Below are 23,799 nucleotides of genomic sequence, written 5' to 3'. Positions count from 1 at the left end.
TATCATATAAAGTCTTATATGAGCAATATAGCATTTAATATTAATAGAAAGTTCATATTCATATATATGAATAATAATGTAAAATGATTTTTAATTTATACAGGAGGAGACAAACTTAGAAAGTTGATGTAGCATAAACAGAATAAGCATTTTTTATTTCTGTCTTCTGAGATTCCATATGAATGATAGTTACTATTTTTGTAAGTATTATTCTTCATCAACAAAAAATGGGAGAGTCTAGTGATAAACCTCAGGATTTGAATGTTTTCTGGGGAAGAGAAAGTAGATGGAGGAATACAGATGAATTACAATGACAGATGAAACCTACAGTTAAGAAATGCCCTTGACTGGAGTGCATGGAGAAGAATACTGGCCAGCATGGCGGTGCCCAAGAGGAGCTTCAGCCTCAAGGATGGCAGGGGCAACAGAGAGCATATTGAGGAGCAAGGCTGAAAAGAATGAGATATATACTGAAGTTCTTTATATGAACTTCCAACAACTCCTATTTCTAAATCATCATTGCAAGAATATTTGTCAATAAATCTTAGGTCAATAGGTGAGTTTTTCCTTCTTTCAAACCTAAAGAAAACTATCTTAACTTACCTGAATTATCTTGAGAAGATTAGTGTATATTGTTTGTAGTGGGTTGAATGGCAGCCTCCCAAAAGATATGTCTACTCAGAATCTGTAAATTTGTCATTATTTGTAGAAAAGTAAAAGGCCTTTCAAATTTAATTAAACTAAGATTCTCCCCATAAGATCATCCTGGATTGTGCTGGTGGTCCCTAAATCCAATGAAAAAGGAAAAATCCATAAAAAGAGGAGAAGACAGATACAGACAGAGCCTTATGAAGGTGGAGGCAGAGGTTGTAGTTGTGCGACATCAAGCTAAGTATTGTCAAGGACTGACTGGAGGTACTGGAGTCTGGAAGAGGCAGTAATGATTCTCATTGAAAGCCTTCAAAGGGACTGTGGTACTGCTGACACCTTGACTTCAGATTTCTGGTCTCTAGAATTGCAATAGAATAAATTCCTGTTGTTTAAAGCCATCAAATTGGTAGTAATTTCTTATAGCATTCCTAGGAACTAGATCAATGCTACATCAGGTAAAAAGCCCTCTAATTACTGGCAATTTAAATTCAAAGACATAATGGTCAGCTATTTTCTGTAAACAAACAACATTACATACAGGGAGCTCTGAAACAGACATCAGTGCTTCATTCTAAAATATGAGTGGATCTTAAATATTTAACCAGTTGTTTGAGAAAAGTCTATAGTTGCAGAGAAAGAACAAGATAAACCAGGAAGAAAACTTCTGGAAGAAAATAAATGTTTTAGAAAAAAGAGATTTCAGTAACAATAATTTAACCACTATCTTCTAGGGCATTTAGGCTGATATTAGGTATTGAAACTATAAATAAAAATAAGACTTTTGAATAGGAAAATTCAGAAAAATACAAATATGAAGGTTGCCCAAAAAACTAAAAATAGTATTACCATATGAACCAGAAATAATTCTTCTCTGTATTTTCCTGAAAGATTTGAAACCAGTGTGTTAAAAGAGATGTCTACATTCCCACATTCATTGCAGGATTGTTCACAATATCTAAGTTATTAAATCGACCTAAGTGTTCGTTAATAAAGGAATGGATTAAGACATATGGTATATATACACAATAGAATTTTATTTAGCCTTAAAAAGAAAAAACTTCTGTTACTTGTGACAACATTGGTGGAATTGGAGAACATTATGCTAAGTGAAATAAGACAAAAATAGAAAGACAAACACTGCATGTCTAAGTTATATGTGGAATCTAAAACAATTGAAGCCATGGAAGTATAGAGTAGAATAGTGATTATGAGGGGTTGGTGGAGGGGGTTGGGGGAATGGGGAGATGATATTCAAAGGGTACAAAGCCTCAGGTAGAAAAATACATATTTTTAGAAAAATAGCACAGCATGCTGAATATAGATAATAATTGAGTACTGCACATTTCAACATTACTGAGAGTAAATTTGTAATGTCCTCATCACAAAAAGTCAAAATTGTTTTATTCAAAGTTTTCAATATGATATACAAATTAATATATTGACTAGATACATTGAAGGGTTAATAGATGAAGTAAGAGGCCCTTCGAAAAATTCAAAGACAGATGCAGTGCCATGGGAAGTATTGCCAACATGCAATTAATACTCACAGAAAAAGGGAGCAGAGAACACACAGCAAAAAATATATATATCAAATAAACAGTAAAAGGATGGTCTAAAGAATTCTGAAACATATAAATTAGGAAAGTCCAAACTTTATGTCATAGTGAAATTCAAGAATATAAATGGTAAAAGGAAGGCTCTAAACATTTCCAAAGAAATGGAAAAAAAAAAGCAGGTGTTTTACAAAAGGAATAACAATGAGATAAAGTTCAAATGTCTCATCACCAATTCTAAGTACTAGAACATAATAGAGGAAGCCCTTCAAATTGGAGAGGATAAATATAATTAATGTAGACTAATTATATTCCCACAAAATGTTGAATCGTTATTACAGAATAAAAACATTTCTTCACATGCCATGCCTCCTTAAAGTTTTCTTCCGCAATACAATTTTTAAAAGTCACTTGAGAATAGATTTTATTAATAAGAAAGTGACCTAGATGGAGGAATACAAGGTATGAAAAGATATTTGCTGTAAGGAGGAAAACATTGAAGAGAAGCTTCAGCTTGAAATGTGTTATAGGCTGAGAGGAATCAGTCTAATAAAAATTGAGGAAGAGAGAACTTCAACTGGGTGCTCTTGAAATGAAGAGAATGTTTGATAGCATATGTAAGACAATTATAGTTTCAAATTTGTCTCTGCAAATAAAGTTGAAGACTAAGAAAATTTGCAAGTGAATGCAAGTGAAAATAAAATATATCAAGAAACTTGAGAAGAAACCCCATGGTTCATGACATTTAAAAACATATCACTGAATTTAACTGGCTAAATTTGTACTTTTTGCTAAGTTTTTAAACTTGGAATAATGTAAATTCACAGGAAGTTGCAAAGACAGTATATTCCTTTCACCATGTTTCCCCCAATAATTACATTTTTGCTAACTATAGTAGAATATAAAAAACTGACAGATTGACACTCATACAATGTGTATGTACAAATCATTGTCACTGTGTCACATGGGTAGATTTATGTAAGCACCACAGCGATCAAAATACAGAATTATTTTATCTCCCTAATGTTACTCCTGCCTATGCACCTTTCCAATACCCAGGCAACAAATAATTTATTCTCAATACCTATTTTCTTATTTAAGGATGTTATATAGGTGGAATCATACAACCTTTTTGACCTTTTTTTGTTACACACACAATAATACCCTTGAGTTCTATCCACATTTTTAGATGTATAAATATTTTTGTATTGCTGAATAGTAATCTATGGTATAGATGTACCATAGTTTGGTATATTAATCATTTATCTATTGCAGTGTGTTTTAGTTAATCCATTTTTTGGCTATTACAAATCAAATTGTTTTGATAAATTATGTAACAGTTTTTTCTGTGGATATAATTTATTCTTTGAGATAAGCATGAATGCTACGTCATATGGTAAGTATATGATCAGTATTTTAAGACATCATGAAACAACTTTCCTTCAGAAAGACTGTACTGTTTTTACATTCCAACCAGTCAGTAGTATATAAGTGATCCAATTTATTTGCATCCTTGTAAGGGTTTGTTATCATTATATTTTATATTTTTTTTGGATAGGTATACAGTAATGTCTCATAATGGTATCTATTTGCATTTTCCTGATGGCTAGTGATGTTCAATATCTTTTATATGTGCTTACCTGTTATCTGTATAACTGTTTAGTTAGATGTATCTCCATATCTTCTGTCCACTTTCTAATAGAGATATTTGTATTTTTTTCTTATTGTTGAGATTTAAGAGTTCTTATATAATCTAAAATAATTCCTTTTTCAGATATGTGATCAGAAACTCTTATTTTCCTAGATTTCACCTTATATTTTTGTCTTCTTAACCAAGTCTTATACAGCAAAAATTTTAAATTCTGATGAAGTCCAAGTTGTGAAATATTATTTTTATGAATGATGCTTTTGGTACCATGGTAACATCTTTTTGTGAAGATCCAGGACTGAAATATTTTTTCCTATGATTTTTTACAGAAGTTTTAAAATGTTACATTTTACTTTTAAATCTATGATAAATTTTGAGAGAAATGTTCTGTAATTTATGTGGCTTAGATAAACATTTGTTTTTTATTTCAATATCCAATTTTCCCAGCGTGATGTGTTGAAAAGATTATTCTTCCTCTATTGCACTGTTTTTTAACACATCAAAACTCAAATTGGTGTATTTGCATAGGGTTAATTGTGAGTACTCTATTCTGTTCCATTCATCTGTGGATTACTGTACCTACTTGTCTTGAAACTGTTAAGAGTGATTCATAAGATTAGGTTATCCTTTTATAAAATTGTTTGCTTTTATTACTTTCTTTGATTTCCCTATAAATTTTAGAATAATCATGTCTATATTTACAAAAATTGTCCAGGGATTTTGATAAATGCTGTGTTAAACTTGTACATCAATTTCAGAAGAAATGACAATTTACTACATTGAGCCTTTCAATCCATGAATATGGTATGGCTTTTTATTTATTTAAATCTACATTAATATTGTTTATCAGTGGTTGCAAATTATTTTTTTCTGTTGATTTCCATGTGTTCATTAATTGTACATAGAAATATAATTGCTTTTGTATATAAGTCTTCTATCATGAAACTTTGCTGAACACACTTATTAGTTCTATTTGCTATTTACTATATTACTTGGTATTTTCTCTGAAGATGATCATGCCATCTCCTTGTATGGATAGTTTTATTACTTTCTTTGATGTGTATCACTTTATTTTTGTTTCTTGTCTTATTGTTACATTTATAACTTCCAGTATCATGTTGAATAGCGGTAGTGAGTGTAGACATGCTTGCTAATAAATTGCTTTGCTCTGAAGATTAGTTGATCTGATATTGATAATGTCAATCTTGTTTTCCTTTGATTAGTATCTGTGTATTTTTCTTTTTCTTTTGTTTCAACTTGAACAAGCTGTATCTTCATATATGAAGTATGATCTTAGGAGAAAAGCATTCATCCTTTAAGTATTAGATATATCAGCTGTAAGTTGTGTTTAAGTTTTTTTATCAAGGTGAAAAAAATTTTTCTATTCTTTATGAGTATTTTTCTTATGATTGGGATTGAATTTTGTCAAATCCTTTCTCTGCATCGGTTGCTATGATTATAAAATGTTCTTTTAAGCCTGTAGATTTAATATATTACATGGATTAATATTTGGATATTAAACCAATATTTCATCATTGGTGTAAACCCCATTTGGTCATGGATTACACACACACACACACACACACACACAGAGGGAGAGAGAGAGAAAGAGAGAGATTGAGAGAGACAGAGAGTCAACTGAAGAAACATCCAAAAGATTGTGGAGTTTTTTTTAAGCAGCATATTGTTGGATCACTTTTTTTAAATACATTCTGTCAATCTATAAATTTTAAGTGAGTCATTTAATCCATTCACCTCCAAAGTTATTAAGGATATCTACAGTTTTTTTCCTGTCATATTGTTAATTGTTTTCTAGATGTTTTCATAAATTCTTTGATTGTTTATTTGTCTATGCCTCTGTGGTTTGGTAAAAATCTGCCATGTTGATATTTGATTCCTTTATCTCCCTACATTGTGTCATTGTTTTATAAGCCCTGTGAGTTTTACACATTCATGTGTTTTCATGATGGTGAATATACATTTTTCACTTTCATGTTTGAAATGATTTTGGGCATTTCTTGTAGGGCTAGTCTAGTAGCGATGAATTTTCTCATCATTTTCTTGTCTCTGAAAGTTGTTGTTTTTCACTCATTTATGAAGATTTTACTTGCTGGAAAAAATTCTTGACTGACAGGTTTTGTTTTTGTTTTTGTTTCTGTGTTTTTTCCCAGCACTTTAAAAGTACCATTCTGACTGGGCGCAGTGGCTCATGCCTGTAATCCCAGCACTTTGCAGGGCCGAGGCAGTTGGATCATGAGGTCAGGTGATCAAGACCATCCTGGCTAACACGGTGAAACCCCATCTCTACTAAAAATACAAAAAATTAGCTGGGCATGGTGGCGGGTGCCTGTAGTCCCAGCTACTTGGGAGGCTGAAGAAGGAGAATGGCATGAACCCAGGAGGCGGAGGTTGCAGTGAGCCAAGATCATGCCACTGCACTGCAGCCTGGGCGACAAAGCAAGACTCTGTCTCAAAAAAAAAAAAAAAAAGAAAAGAAAAAAAAAGTACCATTCCATTCTCTTCTGGCTTCTAAGTATTTGCTGATAAGTTCTCTATCAGTCTAATGAAGTTTTCCTTTAACTAGATGCTTTTCTCTTGCTAATTTTAAAATTATTTTTTCACTCTAACATTATACATTCTGATTATATTATGCCACAGTGAAGTACTTTTTGTAATGTATTTTCATGGGGATTACTTATAATGTATATCTGGATTTCTAACTCCCTTGCTAAACTGGGGACGTTTTCATCAATTATTGCCTTAAATAGGCTTTCTAAACTTTTTTATCTCCCCTCTTTGGAATACTGATAATTCATAAGTTTAGTTGCTTTAGGTAGTCCATAATGTCTCAAAGTCTTTGTTTCTTCTTTTTTGTTCTATTTTTCTTTTTCTTTTTATCTGCCTGGATTATTTTAAAAGATTGGTCGTCGAGTTCTGAGATTCTTTCTTCTGCTAGGTCTAGTTGATTACTGAAGCTTCAAATGTATTTTGTATTTCCTTCAATATATTTTTCAGTTCTAGAATTTCTTTTTTTCCCCCCCAGCATAGCTATACCCCTGGCAAATTTCTCATTAATACCCTAAATTGATTTTTCTGATTTTATAAATTTGTTTTAACTTATCTCGCCTTTCATTGAGCTTCTTTAAAATCCATGTTTTGAATCATTTATATGGCATTTCAAGGATTTGTTTTGTGTTGAGATCTGTTGCTGAACAAATATCATGGTCTCTTGGTGGTGAAGTATTTTCTCTTTTTTTCATGTTTTCTATTATATGTTTTTATATTGATATCTGCATATCAGGTGTAACAGTCACTTCTTCCAATTTGTTGAAATTGCTTTCATACGGGAAGATTTTTTTCCTGAATCTGTACATATATTTTTGGTTGAGTAAGACACTTTAGCTTTGATTTTGGTTGCCTATGGTAGTGTGATCTCTATATGAATTCTCTGACAGTAAATGGGGTCACTGGTATCTGTGATTTCCTTGGTGGCTTAGAAGCACCACTGATTACTTCTGTTAGTAGAAGCAATTATGAAGTTTTGCTTGGAACTAGGACACCAGGTATGTCAGTCTCTGGGCCCCAGTGGTGGCAGTTGTGGGTTAAGTGTTCTTATTCTTAGATCAGGAGCAGCTGATAGTGACACTGTTGTTAGTGAATCCTGGAGGTCTTAGGCCTACAGGTGGTTTGTTCAAGTCATAGTAGTAGCAGTGGTGGACTGGGTATGTGGCTGGGTTCTCAGGTCCCTGGGCTTATGTATAACTTATATAGCTATATTCATATCTATAATTTATATATGTATAGATATATACAATCTATAGACATGTATATATAGTATATATGTATATATAGTTATATATCTATATATAACATATGTATAGATAGCGTATATCTATACATATATAGATAACATATATCTATACATATGTAAGTTTAACAGACTTTACATCAAAAACAGTAAAATTAAGCAAAGACAGTCATTACTCATGATATAGGGATCAATTTAGCAAGAATATATAACAATTCTAAACCTATATGCACCTCACACTGGAGCACCTAGATATATTAAGCATATAATATTAGATTTCAAACATATGTACTCCGATATAATAAGAGTGGTGTACTTTAGCATCCCATTCACATGTTAGATAGATAATCAAGGCAAAAAATCAAACAAGGAACAATGGACTTAAATTGGACTTTAGATCAAGTGGACTGAACAAATATTTACAAAACATTCTACCCAACAATTGTATCATGTACATTATTCTTTTCATACGTGGACCATTCTCCATGATAGACAATATATTAGGTTACAAACCTAAGTCTCAATGAAATTTTAATAATCAAAATTATGTGAAATATCTTTCAGACCACAATGGAGTAAAACTAGATATAAATACCAAGAGGAACTTCAGAAACTATACATATATATGAAAATTAAACAACATACTCCTGAAGAATTGGGTCAACAAAGAAATTACCACAAATTTAAAAAATTGTGAAACAAGTGTAAATGGAAACATAAACTACAAAAACCTGTGGGACACACCAAAACAAATGCTAAGAAGGAAGATTATAGCGTGAAATACCTCCATCAAAAAGATAGAAATATTACAAATAAACAACCTGACACCTCGAGAAGCTAGAAATGCAAGAACAAACCAAACATAAAATTAGCCACAGAAAAAATAACAAAGAACACACCAGAACTAAATGAGTTAAAGACAAAGAATTATAAAGAATCATTGACAAGTTGTTTTTACAAAATGATAAACATATGAACAAACCACTAGCTAGCCTAACCAAGAAAAGAATAGAAAGGATACAAGTTAAAAAAATTAAAATAAAAAAGGAGACACTGCGACTGATAAAACAAATACAAAAGATTATTAGGTACTATTATGAATGATGATAGGCTCACAAACTAGAAAACCTGGAAAGAATGGATGAATTCCTGGAAACAATCTACTGTGACTGAATCAGAGAGAAATTAAAAATCCCAAAAAGACTAATAATAAGTAGTTAGATTGAATTAGCAAAGAAAAGCACAAGACCAGATGGATCTACTGCCAAAATCTACCAAACTTAATAAAAAAAATTCCTGAACCTGTTTCAAAAAATCGAGGCAGAGGGAAGTCTTAACTCGCTCTATTATTCTGATACCAAAACCAGATAAAAACACAGGAAAGAAAACTATAGACCAGTATCCCTGATTAACACAGACACAAAAATCCTCAAGAAAATTCTAGCAAACCAAATCCAACAGCACATCAAAAAGATAGTCTAACATGATCAAGTGGGTTTATACCAGGGATGCAAGAATATTTCAACATATTCAAATCAGTAAATGTGATACATCCTATAAACATTACTAAGAACAAAAACCATATGATCATCTCAATAGATGTACATACAGCATTTGATAAAATTCAGCATCTCTTCATGATAAAACCTCCTACACAAAACATATCAAAGGAGTAGTCTTTAAAATAATAAAAGCCATATATGCCAAACTCACTGTCAACATCATACTGAAAGAGAAACATTTGAAAGCTTTCCCTTTCAAAATTAGAACAAGACAAAAATACCCACTTTAACCACTTCTGTTTAATGTAGTACTGATCTGTAATCCATCTTGAGTTGATTTTGTATAAGGTGAGAGATATGGATCCGGTTTCATTCCTCTACATGTGGCTTGCCAATTATCTGAGTACCATTTGTTGAATAGGGTATCCTTTCTCCACTTTATGCTTTTGTTTGCTTTGTTGAAGATCAATTGGCTTTAAGCATTTGGCTTTATTTCTGGGTTTTCTATTCTGTTTTCTTGGTCTGTGTGCCTATTTTTAAACCAGTACCATGCTGTTTTGGTGACTGTGGCCTTATATTGTAGTTTAAAGTCAGGTAATGTGATGCCTTCAGGTTTGCTGTTTTTACTTAGACTTTCTTTGACTACGTGGGCTTTTTTTGGTTCCATACGAATTTTAGGATTGCTTTATCTAGTTATGTGAAGAATAATGATGGTATTTTGATAGGAATTGCATTGAGCTTGCAGATTGATTTTAGAAGTATGGCTTTGACGGAGTCTTACTGTCACCGGGGCTGGAGTGCAGTGGTCAGATTTCGGCTCACTGCTGCCTCTGCCTCCTAGGTTCCAGCGATTTTCCCGCCTCAGCCTCCTGGGTAGCTGGGATTACAGGCACGTGCCACCACACCTGGCTAATTTTTGTATTTTTCATAGAGACAGGGTTTCACTATGTTGGCCAGGCTGGTCTCAGACTCCTGACCTCAGGTGATCCACCTGCCTCAGCCTCTCAAAGTGCTGGGATTACAGGCATGAGCCACTGTGCCCAGCCTGGAAGTATCGTAATTTTTTTTTTTTTTTTTGAGACGGAGTCTTGCTCTGTCGCCCAGGCTGGAGTGCAGTGGCGCGATCTCGGCTCACTGCAAGCTCTGAAGTATGGCCATTTTCATGATATTGATTCTACCCATCTATGAGCATAGGATGTGCTTTCATTTGTTTGTGGTATCTGTGATTTCTTTCAGCAGTGTTTGTAGTTTTCCTTATAAAGGTCTTTCACTGCCTTGGTTAGGTATATTTCTAACTACTTTATTTTTTGCAGCTATTATGAAAGGGGTTGAGTTCTTTATTTGATTATTATATTGGTTGCTGTTGATGTATAACAGAGCTACTGATTGCGTACATTAATTTTGTATCCTGAAACGATGCTGAATTCCTTTATCAGTTCTAGGAGTTTTTTGGAGGAGTCTTTAAGGTTTTCTAGTTATACCATCACATCATCAGCAAACAGCAACAGTTTGACTTCCTCTTTATTGATTTGGATGCTCTTTCTTTCTTTCTTTTGTCTGATTGCTCTGGCTAGGACTTCCAGTACTATGTTGAATAGAAGTGACAGTGGGCTTCCTTGTCTTGTTCCAGTTCTCAAGTGGAATGCTTTTAACTTTTCCCTATTTAGTATTATGCTGGCTGTGGGTTTGTAACAGATGGCTTTTATTATATTAAGGTATGTCCCTTCTATGCCAATTTTGCCAAGGATTTTAATCATAAAGGGATGCTGGATTCTGTCAAATGGGTTTTCTGCGTCTATTGAGGTGATCATATGATTTTTGCTTTTAATTCTGTTTATGTGGTGTATCACACTTATTGACTTGCATATGTTAAACTATCCCTGTATCTCTGCTATGAAACCCACTTGATCATGGCAGATTATGGTTTTGATATGCTATTGGATTTGGCCAGCTAATATTTTGTTAAGGATTTTTTGCATCTATATTCATCGGGACTATTCTTCTGTAGTTTTCTTTTATTTGTTATGTCCTTTTCTGGGTTCACTATTAGGGTGATTCTGGTTTCACTATTAGGGTGATACTGGCTTCACAGAATAATTTAGGGAAAATTCTCCCTTTCTCTATCTTGTGGAATAGTGTGAATAGAATTGGTACCAATTATTTTTTGAATGTATGCTATAATTAAGCTGTGAATCTGTCTGGTCCTGGACTTGGTTTTGTTAGCAATTTTTTAATTACCATTTTAATCTTGTTGCTTGTTATTGATCTTTTCAGAGTTTCTATTTCTTCCTGGTTGGAGGGTTGTATATTTCCAGGAATTTATATGTGCATGGATAAATTCATGTACATATAGTTTATGTGCATGAAAGTGTTCATAATAGCCATGAATGATCTGTTGTATTTCTGTGGTATCTGTTGTAATATCTCCCATTTCATTTGTAATTGAGCTTTTTGGAACTTCTCTCTTTTTGGTTTACATTGCTAATGGTCTCTCAATTTTATTTATCTTTTCAAAGAACCAGCTTATTGTTTTATTTTTTGTATTTTTTTATTTTAATTTCTGATGGGTTTGGGTTTGGTTTGTTCTTGTTCCTCTAGTTTCTTGAGGTGTGAGTTTAGATTGTCTAGTTGTGCTCTTTCAGACTTTTTGATGTAGGCATTTAAGGCTGTGAACTTTCCTCTTAGCACCACCTTTGGTGTATCCCAGAGGTTTTAATAGGTTGTGTCACCATTATCATACAGTTTATAGAATTTTTAAATTTTTCATCTTTATTTCATTGTTGACCCAATGATCATTCAGGAGCAGGTTATTTAACTTCCATGTATGTGCATCATTTTGAGGGCTCCTTTTGGAGTTCATTTTCAGTTTTATTCCACTGTGGTTTGAGAGAGTACTTGATACAATTTTAGTTTTCTTGAATTTGTTCAGACTTGTTTTGTGCCCTATCATATGGTCTATCTTGGAGAATGTTCCATGTGCTGATGAATAGGATGTATATTCTGCAGTTGTTGGGTAGAATGTTCAGTAAATAACTGTTAAGTTTATTTCTTCTAGGGTATAGCTTAAATTATTGTTTCTTTGTTAACTTTCTGTCTTGATGAGTGGAGTACTAAACTCCCCTACTATTATTGTGTTGCTGTCTATCTCATTTCTTAGGTCTAATAGTAATTGTTTTATAAATTTGGGAGCTCTAGTGTGAGGTGCATATATATTTAGGATTGTGATATTTTCCTGTTGGACAAGTCCTTTTCTCATTATATAATTTCCCTCTTTTTCTATTTTATCTGCCATCGCTTTAAAGTATTTTTTGTGTGATTTAAGAATAGCTACTCCTGCTTGCTGGTTTCAATTTGCATGGAATATCATTTTCCACCACTTTACCTTAAGTTTATGTGAGTCATTATGTGTTAAGTGATTATTTTGAAAACAGCAGATACTTGGTTGGTGAATTCTTATCAATTCTGCCATTCTTTATCTTTTAAGTGGAGCATTTAGGCCATTTACATTCAATGTTAGTATTGAGAAGTCAGGCACTATTCTATTCATCATGCTATTTGTTGCCTGAAGACCTTGGTTATTTTTATATATTTATCACATTTTTTATAGGTCTGTGAGATTTATGCCTTAATTAGGTTCTATTTCGGTGTATTTTGAGAATTTGTTTCCAAGATTTAGAGTTCCTTTTAGCAGTTCTTGTAGTGCTGGCTTGGTAATGGTGAATTCTCCCAACATTTGTTTGTCTGAAAAATATTATATTCCTTCATTTATGAAGTTTAGTTTCACTGGACAGAAAATTCTTGGCTGATAATCGTTTTCTTTAATGAGGCTGAAGATAGGGCTTCAATCCCTTCTATCTTGTAGGGTTTCTGCTGAGAAATCTGCTGTTAATTTGATAGGTTTTCCTTTATGGGTTAATTGGTGCTTTGGCTTCACAGCTCTTAAGATTCTTTTGTCTTAACTTTAGATAAACTGATGACTTTGTGCCTAGTTGATGAAATCTAAGACCTGAAATCATAAACATTCTAGAAGATAACATCATCAGAATAACCCTTCTAGACTTTGGTTTAGGAATAGACTTCATGCCTAAGAACCCAAAAGCAAATGCAACAAAAACAAAGATAAATAGATGGGACTTAACTAAATTAAAAAGCATCTGTACAACAAAAGAAACAATCAGTAGAGTAAACAGACAATCCATATAATGCAAGAAAATCATCGCAATCTGTACATCCAACAAAGGGCTAATATCCAGAATCTACAGGGAACTCAAATTAGAAAAAAAAAAAAATTCCACCAGAAAGTGAGCTAAGGACATGAAGAGACAGTTCTCAAAAGAAGACACACAAATGGCCAATAAACATATGAACAAATACTGAACATCACTAATGATCAGTGCAATACAAATCATAACCACAAGGTAATACCACCTTACTCCTGCAAGAACGGCCATAATCAAAAACTCAGAAAAATAATAGATGTTGGATAGATGTGGTGAAAAGGGAACACTTTTACACTGTTGATGGGAGTGTAAACTAGCACAATCACTGTGATAAACAGTGTGGAGAATTCTTAAAGTACTAGAAGTAGAACTACCATTTGATCCAGCAATCCCACTTCTGGGTATCTACCCAGAGGAAAATAAATTGTTATACAAAAAAGATACTTGCACACACATGTTTATAGCAGCACAACTTGCAATTGCAAAAATATGGAACCAGCCCAAATGCCCATCAATCAATGAATGGGTAAAGAAATTGTGGTGTGTATATATATATATATATATATAAAATATATATAAAAATATATATAATATATAATTAATTATATAATTAATTATATATTATAATATATAATTTTATAATTAATTATATATTATAATATATAATATATATAATTATATATTATATATAATATACATTATATATATAATATGTATGTATATTTGTATATATAATGAAATACTACTCAGCTATAAGAAGGAAAGAAATAATAGTATTCCTAGCAACCTGAAAAGAATGGAAGACCATTATTCCAAGTGAAGTAACTTAGGAATGGAAAATCAAACATTGTATGCTCTCACTCATAAGTAGGAACTAAGCTATGAGGATGCCAAAGCATAAGAATAATACAGTGAACTCTGGGGACTCAGGTGAAAAGGTGGGAAGAGGGTGAGGGATAAAAGACTACAAATTGCATATAGTGTATATTGCTCAGGTGATAGGTGCACCAAAATCTCAGAAATCACCAACAAAAAACTTATTCATATGTAACCAAACACGACCCGTTTTTCAAAAATCTATGGAAATACAAATTTCCACAGATTGTGTGGCTTATACAATAATATAATAATAATGTAGTACTGGTAATTATATTCAGAGCAGTCAGGCAAGAGAGGGAAATAAAAGGCATCCAGCTTGGAAAAGAGAACATCAAATTATCTCTATTCACTGATAATATGATGCTATATCTAGAAAAACCTACAGACTGCAAAAAACTGTTAGATACAATAAATGAATTCAGTACAGTTTCAGAATACAAAATCAATATGCAAAAATCAGTAGCATTTTTGTACACAAATAACAATACAGCAGAGAATCAAATCAGTAAGTTTATCCCATTTACAGTAATGACAAAAAATACCTAAGAATATGTTTCACCAAGGAAGTGAAAGATCCCTACAAGGAAAACTATAAAACAATGATGAAAGAAATTGTAAATGACACAAACAAATGGAAAAACATACCATGCTCATGAATTGGACAAAATAATATCATTAAAATAACCATACTTCCCATAGCAATCTAAAAATTCTATGCAATTCTTATCAAAATGTAGGTGGTTTTTCAGAAAACTTAAAAAAAAAAAAACCCTACAACCTGTATGGAAACAAAAAAGATTCTGAATAGCCCAATAAACCCTGAGCAAAAACCAGAAAGCTGGAAGCATCGTATTACCTTACTTCAAATTATGCTACAAGTCTGTAGTAAGCAAAACAGTATGTTACTTCTACAAACACAGACAAATAGATCAATGGAACAGCATAGAGAAATAAAGCCACATATTTACAACCAACTGATCTTTGACAAAATCACAGGAACTGGGGAAATGACAGCCTTTTAACAAGTGGTGCTGGGAAAATTTGATTGCCATATGTAAAATAATGAAATGGACCTCTATCTCTCATTACATACAAAAGCTAACTCAAGATGAATTAATGATTTAAATTTAAGACCTAACGGCTTTGAAATACTAGAAGAAAACCTAGGGAAAACTTTTTGGGCATTAGTCTAGTAAGAAAAAATCTATGAATAAGACCTTGTGTTGGTCTATTTGTGTTGTTATAAAGAAATACCTGAGACTGGATAAATTATAAATAGAGGAGGTTTCTTTGCTTCATTGTTCTGCAGACTAGACAGGAAACATAGTGCCAGCATAGTGCCACATCACATTTTATCACATAGATATATACAATTATTTTTCCATTATGAAGAACAATTATTTTTAATTAAAAAGTAAAAAGAAAAAAAATTCTAGTTGTCATCTCCTACTTCAGGCTTTTCCAGAATCATCATGGATGCTCCACCTTACTAGTAGATTTATGTACTTAAAAATGAATAAAACACATTTGTTCCAAACTCAACAGTCAAAAATATTTCTATTTCTGCCAGTCTAAACGCTGTAGTCGGGTGTTTATCTCATAAAAAGAAATGGCTATTTTATAATAAGACATCAATTATCATACTTAAATGTGAGGAATGAAAAGCTAAATTCATAATTTGGATTCTTATCACATGAATTCACATTGAGCTATGACTTTAACATTAATTTTATCTTATTTAGGTACATTTGTATATATCAACATATGTGGATCTGTATTCACAAACTATAGAATTTCTGGAAATTCTGGTTGACTCAATCAGGCACACTATAAAATATTCATTAAAGGGCACTTAAAATAGTCATTTTAAAAGTGTCCTATAGAGTAACCATAGTAACTTAAGTACATATCTATTATGTGATTACTATATATAAGTGGAATATGGTTTTCTTAAATAAGCATACTGCACATGCTTTTATAGAAACAGTACTTCTTACAAATGATTATTTATAGCAATCTAGAAAATTTTGCAAAGAAAGTCATGTCACATAAGAAAAGAGATTCCATTAATGAGACTGGGATATTGTTAAGTGAACTGATAAAAATAACTTGGAGAAAATTTGCCATCAACTGCCAAATCAAAGAGAAAGTTTACAAAGCAGAAGCTATTCAAACTAACATTTTCAGGATATTAAAAATATTTTCATGATATTAAAATTATTTTGAATAACATTGGTACCTCTTATTACTGGAAAATTATAACATTAGTGTATCGCCTTAATATTAAAAATAGCTATCAGTCAAATATCAGAACTCGTCTAATCCCAGGAAGATGAAATAAAGGTGAATAAAATCAGTTCCTCTGGGCCTGTCTCTAGGTGATAATGAATGAGAAGATAAGAGCTAAATGGCTTTTATGAACTAGAGGAGGATAATCACAAGGAGGATAAACTAGTGGAGGATGAGTGCTTTATAGAAAAGGAGAGGTACACACTGAAGTTAGGCAAAATTATATATGACAGTGAATACTATCAGATGGCCACCTGTGAGGGAGTATATTACATCTCATTAAATGAATGGCATCTCTGGGTGATTGGAATTAATATTTGTATACAGTCATCACTGTGTAGTTATAACACAGAGATAAATTTTAAAAGCCTCTAATCAATGTTATTATAACATGAATTAAAAAGCTCTAGTTTGCTTGATTTCTTAAAATAATCATTTCTTTTCTTAAAGCAAGTAAACCAAACCAAAACAAAATGATACTAAATAGTCTGAAAATCTAGAGGACTGAATTTCCGACTGAATCTTATATTGATTTGACTACTATTTATTTATTCCTTTATTTATTTTACTTCTGTGTGCTTTAGTTTTCTTATCTGAAAAATAATAAATATCTGAGGTTCCTTTTGGCCTAACAGTCTATAACTCTAATGTTCACTCTTTAATAAGTTACACAGAATGTCTTCCACATATGTGCAGAAAAATAACAAAATTAATGCCTAATTGCAAAATAAGAAAAAAAATAGCTGTTATGATATAGTATGAACTGTATTTTATGCAGTGATTTTTGCCAATATTATGCAAATTATTCCAGTTTCTAAGTTTTACACCTAAAAGAAGCAGAAAGCAAAATAAAAGCCAGAATGATGGATGTATACTCTATTAAATAGTGATGGTCTCTAGAGTCATTAGAAAACAGAACTTCTCCCCAGAAGGATGAAGAACCATGATTACAACAATAGATGATTAACGGATACATAGTACATAGAGCAAAGTTACATACAGGTGGCTAAGTAGAAAGGTGGGAAATTTCAAGCCCAAATAGCTACATGATTAGTATGTAGCTCCATACTGAACAGTGTTTAGATCTTAGTCAATGCAAGAATAGAAGTACCTTTAAAGACCCATCCACTAAATGCCTAAGACAATGTGGCGAAGTCAGTAACAATAATTCAATTGCAATTATCTTCATGTATTTAACATCAAGAATATTAGGCCCCCAAATTAGATCAAACTTTAAAAGTTCAAATTCATGGGCTCAGGGGTCTTGATGAAATTACAAACAGAATCAATAATTTTTTTTTGAGACAAGGTCTTACTCTGTTGCCCAGGCTGGAGTGTAGTGGTCCGATTATGGCTCACTGCAGCCTCCACCTCAAGGCTCAGTTGATTCTCCTGCTTCGGCCCCCCGAGCAGCTGAGACTACAGGCACTCACCAGCACATCCAGCTAATTTTTGTTTGAGCCCAGGATTTCGAGATGAGCCTGGGCAAGAATACATTTCATTGAACTTCGTAGTCCTCTATGTATTTGACATGGATCCAACATTAGTGTGAAAGAGCTATGTCTGGTTTCAAATCTGTATGGAAGTAAAGTGGGGGTTCTTGCCAAAGCTAAGGAAAATAAAGAAGAAAATTCAGGCTAAGTATCATAAATCTTTGGCTTCAAATTTATTCTTGTGTCTTAAGGACAACAATTACATTAAAGAAGCTGTACTTCACCGAACTGTCTACAAAACAAATTGAAACATGGTGAAATTAAATTCATATATGTATATATAACTGATCATTAATTATTTTTATGCGAGATTATTAGGAGTTATGATAACAAAATGTAATATATTGGGCAGGGCACGGTGGCTGACACCTGTAATCCCAGCACTTTGGGAGGCCGAGGTGGGGGGATCATTTGAGACCAGCCTGACCAACATGGTGAAAACCCATCTCTGCTAAATACAAAAAAAATTAGCTGGGCGTGGTGTCGCATGCCTGTAACCCTGGTTACCTGGGAGGCTGAGGCAGGAGAATCACTCAAACCTGGGAAGCAGAAGTTGCAGTGAGCCAAGATTGCACCACTGCACTCCAGCCTGGGCAACAGAGTGAAACTCTGTCTGAAGAAAAAAAAAAGTAATATCTCCTGTCTGGTATACTGAGGAACCAATCAGCAAGTAAAGTGCTATATTCCAACTGGGATTCCTAGGACACTCTGTAATGGAGGACATGAAAATGGCTAAAGAATTTGTCTTTTAATATCAAAACCATTGTACAGAAAAAATAATTAATTTTTATAATGAGAATAAAATAATGGTTCAAAAATAAATAATTCAAACTGGAAAAATAAAAATTTTACAAAATCTTTTATTCCTTTAAAAGTAACTTACAGTGAATATTTTAAAAGTTAACAATTATTTCATTATGACAGATGTTACTAACAGGTAGACATTTTCTAGCATTTAATATTCTGAATATTTCTTTGAGTTAATTTTTTATGTAAATGGAAATAATATTTTAGAGATTTTATTGCTTTAAAATTACTGTATTCTTGATAAGATATATACACGTGTGTGTGTGTGTGTGTGTGTGTGTGTATATACACACACATAACAGAATTAATTAAACAGCTTTAAAATAAGACTTTAAGGACTTCTGCTTTTGGAAAGATGGAGTAGATGTACTTTATGCTATTTATTTCACTAAATAAAACTAAAAACTCTAGACATTACACATAGAATGCCATAAAACTCTGAAGACAGAAGAAAATAAGGCACACTAGTTTGTGGTCTCAGGACACAAGGAGCAACAGTGGGGACATGTGAGTTCCCTGTGGTTTTTTTTTTCCTCATGTATTCTTGAATTGGAGCTGAAAAAACTAGCAGTATGTAAACACTAATAAGCATACAAAGGAAAAACAAAACCCAAGAAAAGCCTAACTTCTGTCGACAAAGTACCAGGAAGGGACATCTTGACAAGACAGAAAATTTTAAACAGTAATCACTTTACTTCAGCCAGGCATCTAAAAATTTTTTTTGGACCAATTATCATTTACATCAGCAAAAGCCAAGTAGGAAGGCTAGATTTTTACCCTCAACAGAATATAAGGAGATACAACAAGCCCACAGCCAAGGTTGTGTCAGAAAATACTAAACAGGGATCCAGGCATATCTTTGGGTGGTAATAAGCACCCTTTTTCAAGAGTGTTAATGAAAACCATATATGGAGCTGGATCCCTCCCACTAGTAGAAACAAGGAGTACCCTCTCAGGTCTCAACAGAGGCTAAGTGAAAAACCTGAAATTCTAACAGCTCCTGGCAGTAATGAGGTAACTTCTCTTTCTCCAAACAGACCAGTGTCAGAGGAAGTCATTTAAAGAGAAGATTCAAATAAGATTCAGAGTCTCATAAGATAACATTCAAAATGTCCAGGTTTCAGTAGAACATCAAGCATCATAACATAATGAGGAAAAGCTCATACAAAAATGAAATAAAATAGGCTATTAATAGATGACAACATGCATATGACAGACACATTGAAATTATTGGAAAACTTTTAAAGCAGATATCTAAAATGCTTTAATGAGTAGTCATAAATATGCAACAAAAGAAAATTTGAAAGTCTCAGCAAATAAATATAATACATAAATATTTTAATGGATACTTTAGAACTGAAATATACCATTACCAAATAATAACATCAATGGACAAGCTCAACAGCAGAATGGGAGGCTGAAGGAAGAATCAGTGAATTACACAACTGACACAATAGAAATTAGTCAATCCAACAGCATTAGAAAATCATATAAAAAAGGAAAAAATAAAAGCATCTCAGGGACATGGAGGATTGTAACAAAAGCACTAACATTCATGTAACTGGAATCCCATATGGAAAAAGAAAAAGAAGGTGGTGCTGACAAAGTATATGAAGTAATGCTTGAAAACTTTACAAATATGGCAGAAAAAGATAATACTAGAGTTAAAAATATGAGCAAAACCTTAGAATAACTACAAATAAATCCACAAGATACATCATACTCAAACTTTGAAACCTAAAGAAAAATAAAAAAATCTTGAAAGCAGCAAAAGAGAAACAAGACCTTAGTAATGGTGTAAACGATTTGAATGGCAGTAGATTTCCCTTCACAAGTCATCAGGAACAAAAGAAAGTAGTATAACATTATTCAAATGATGAAAGAAAAGAACTTACAAGCCAGAATCTAATATCTGAAAAACTATCCTCCAGCAAGAAAGGAATAACAAAACATTAATAATTGGAAAACCACAATAATTTTTTTTCCCAAGATAGTAGATCAGCATGCCTTAGCTACTTAGAAAAATAGCAAGATAAAGATAAACTCTGTAGCTTTAGTTAAGAAGGAAAATGGGAATCCACTAGAACTGTGAAAGACACTACAGATCCTGGAGAGAACACAGGTCAACAGCTACAATGATGGCATCTAGCTAAGAAAAGCGAGTTAAGCCCCAGTACGTGAGAGAAGCAAAGAGACTTTCTCTATGAATTACCCTTCCAGTGGGGATTCGAGCTGAGGGAGGGCACTTTGTATCTCTCAATCCCTAAAGCCTTCTTGAGGAGAGGCTTGCAGACACTGTGAGGGAAAGACACCAGGAAAAGCTGGAGGCATTTTCCAGACCTGGGACTGAAATCAGGATGCCATTTTTAATCTGGGCACATACAAAGTCAGTCATTCTTTGATGATCCAGTAGCCTGGCTGCTCAGATATTTTATTTTTAGTCTAGAGATTGGCATGCCTGCTGTGGAACAGAGTAGGGGCTTCCATGTCCAAAACTGTGAAAAGTGCCTCAACAATAGGCACTATAATTGTACTCTCCTCCATCACAGTCCCGAGGTGAGAGAGGAGCTACTACAGCTGCAGTCTTGGTGACCTGGAACTGACCTGCATGCGCCATTGCCGAATGCCCCACCCTGCTCCCTTGAGACTATGGTGTGATGAGGTCCTGTCTGCTTCACCTCCAGGCAGAAATGGAGGTTTTTGGAACACTGGTTTACCTGGTTCAGCAGCCTGAGCTGTCCCACACTTTCTCAACACAGATTGTAGTGCAGCATATTCCTCTCCACTGTGTGCCCAGGTAGATCTCCAGGCATTCAGAGAACCCGCTTGCTTGGTCCAGCAGAAAGAGTCACCCCAAACCTCCTTTGCAGAGATCTTGGTACAAAGGGGCCCTCTCTGATCCATGACCAGGCAAATATCCAGGTATTCAGAAAGCTGATCACCTAGATAAGCAGCCTAATCCACCCCACCCTTCCTATGCAGAAATTCTGGTGCAGAGAGCTCTGCTTCATGTCCAGACAGATATCCAAGCATTTAGAGCACCTGCTTGTCTAATTCAGCAGCCTGAGTTGTACCAACCCTGCTGTGCAAAAATCTTGGTGCAGGGAGTCATTCTCTGCTCCATGCCCAGTCAGATATCCAGGCACCTGGACCATGCACTCTTCTAGATTAGGATTTTAGGATGCCATTCATCTCCATGCAGATAATTTGGGGCTCAGGAGGTTTCCAAGATTCATGTCTAGGAAAACCTCTGGGCACATGGTGGCTGGCCACTGGATTCTCCCTTGACATTGGTACTGGTTCCTGCCATCAGTATATCTGTAGATGGATCTTTCTGGTGTGGGCCCCACCCTTCATGATCCCCACCACCTGGGGCTGAACAGGGAGATCAGATCAACTGTGTTTTCCATGAATTAACCCATTGGCTGAGGCAACAGAGAGCTTCTGCAAGGAAACAAGAGTCAAATACATACCCAGTACACTGGCCATGACTGCCTCTTACCTGTAGGTACCATCCATGGGCTTGTAGGTTGAACTGGATGGCACAATAAAAAACTGGATGGCACAAAAAAAAGTAAAAATGGCACAATAAAAAACAAAATAAGTGCATAGGGCTATAGAATTAAAGCTAAATGACTCCACACATCATTCTGTAGTCACATTCCCTAGGGAGGGGGGGAAAAGAATAGGGCAAAAATATTTCAGGGAAAGAAAGAAAAAAATTCTACCCACACAAAAAATAAAAGTGCCAATGTCTTGAGATGAGAAGGAACAAGCACAAGAATTCTGGCACCATGGAAAATCTGAATATAGTGACATCACCAAAGGATTGCACTAGCTCTTTAGCAATGGTTCCAAAACAAAACAGAAACTTAGAAATGACAGATTAAAAAATTCAAAGTATGAATTGCAAGCATACTCAATGAGATCCGAGACATAATTGAAAATCAACACAAAGAAGCTTCTAAAGCAATCCAGGAAATGAAGTAAAAAATAAACATCTTAAAAAGAAATCAATGAGAGCTTCTCAAATAAAAAAAAACTCACTTATGGAATTTCAAAATACAGTAGAAAGTTTTATTAATAGACTGGACCAAGCAGAACAAATAATTTCAGAGCTTGACGAATGGTCTTTTGAACTAATCCAGTGAGGAAAAAAATAAAGCAAAAAGAATTTTTTTAAAAAATGAACAAAATCTTTGAGAAAATGGGGTATGTAAAGAGAACAAACTTATGAATTACCAGCATTCCTGACAGAGAGAAAAAGAAAACAATCTGGGAAATATATTTGAGAGAGTAATTCAAGAAAACTCTAATTTTGCTAAACAAGTAGATATCTAGACACAAGAAATCCAGAGAACATTTGTGAAATACTATACAAAATGAACATTATCAAGGCACACAGTCACCAGATTGCCCAAGGTCAACACTAAATAAAAAATCTTAAAGGCAGCTAAGGAAAAAAAGGAACCCCATCAGGCTAACGGCAATCTTCTCACCAGAATCCTTGTAAGCCAGAAGAGACTGTGGGCCTATTTTTAGAATTCTTAAAGAAAATAATTCCAATCAAGAATTTAATATTCTGCCAACCTAAGGCTTATAAGCAAAGAAGAAATAAAACATCTTCCAGACAAACAAGCACTAAAGTAATTTATTACTACTAGACCAGCCTTAAGAAATTCCTAAGGAAGTTTATATACAATGACATAAAAGTATAATATCTGCTACCAAAAACACACACAAGTACATAGCCCACAGACCCAATAAAGCAACCACACAATAGAAACTGCAAAGGCACCAGCTAACAAATTCACAATAGGATTCAAACCTCACATGTTAATATTAAACTTGAAGGTACATGACCTAAATATTCCACTTCAAAGGCACAGAGTGGCAAGTTGGATAAAAAAATAAGACCCATCCATTTACTGTCTTCAAGAGACCCTTCT

The 23,799-nt window shown here is 33.7% G+C and overlaps 1 long non-coding RNA gene across 1 annotated transcript; it reads right to left on the bottom strand.

The window, feature by feature from the left end:
• Positions 1-295: 295 nt before the first annotated feature.
• On the bottom strand, positions 296-22,594 carry LOC129531814 (uncharacterized). Its single transcript, XR_008677238.2, has 4 exons — positions 22,353-22,594; positions 17,984-18,159; positions 604-1,009; positions 296-449 (listed from the first exon to the last, which is right to left on the bottom strand). It is a non-coding gene; the product is annotated as an uncharacterized lncRNA (long non-coding RNA).
• Between the last annotated feature and the right edge of the window lie 1,205 nt (positions 22,595-23,799).

The sequence above is a fragment of the Gorilla gorilla genome, chromosome 12, assembly GCF_029281585.2.
Source record: "Gorilla gorilla gorilla isolate KB3781 chromosome 12, NHGRI_mGorGor1-v2.1_pri, whole genome shotgun sequence".
Lineage (NCBI taxonomy): Eukaryota > Metazoa > Chordata > Mammalia > Primates > Hominidae > Gorilla > Gorilla gorilla.
The sequence above is the reverse complement of the archived record's forward strand: the minus strand, read 5'-3'. Positions and strand labels throughout refer to the sequence as shown.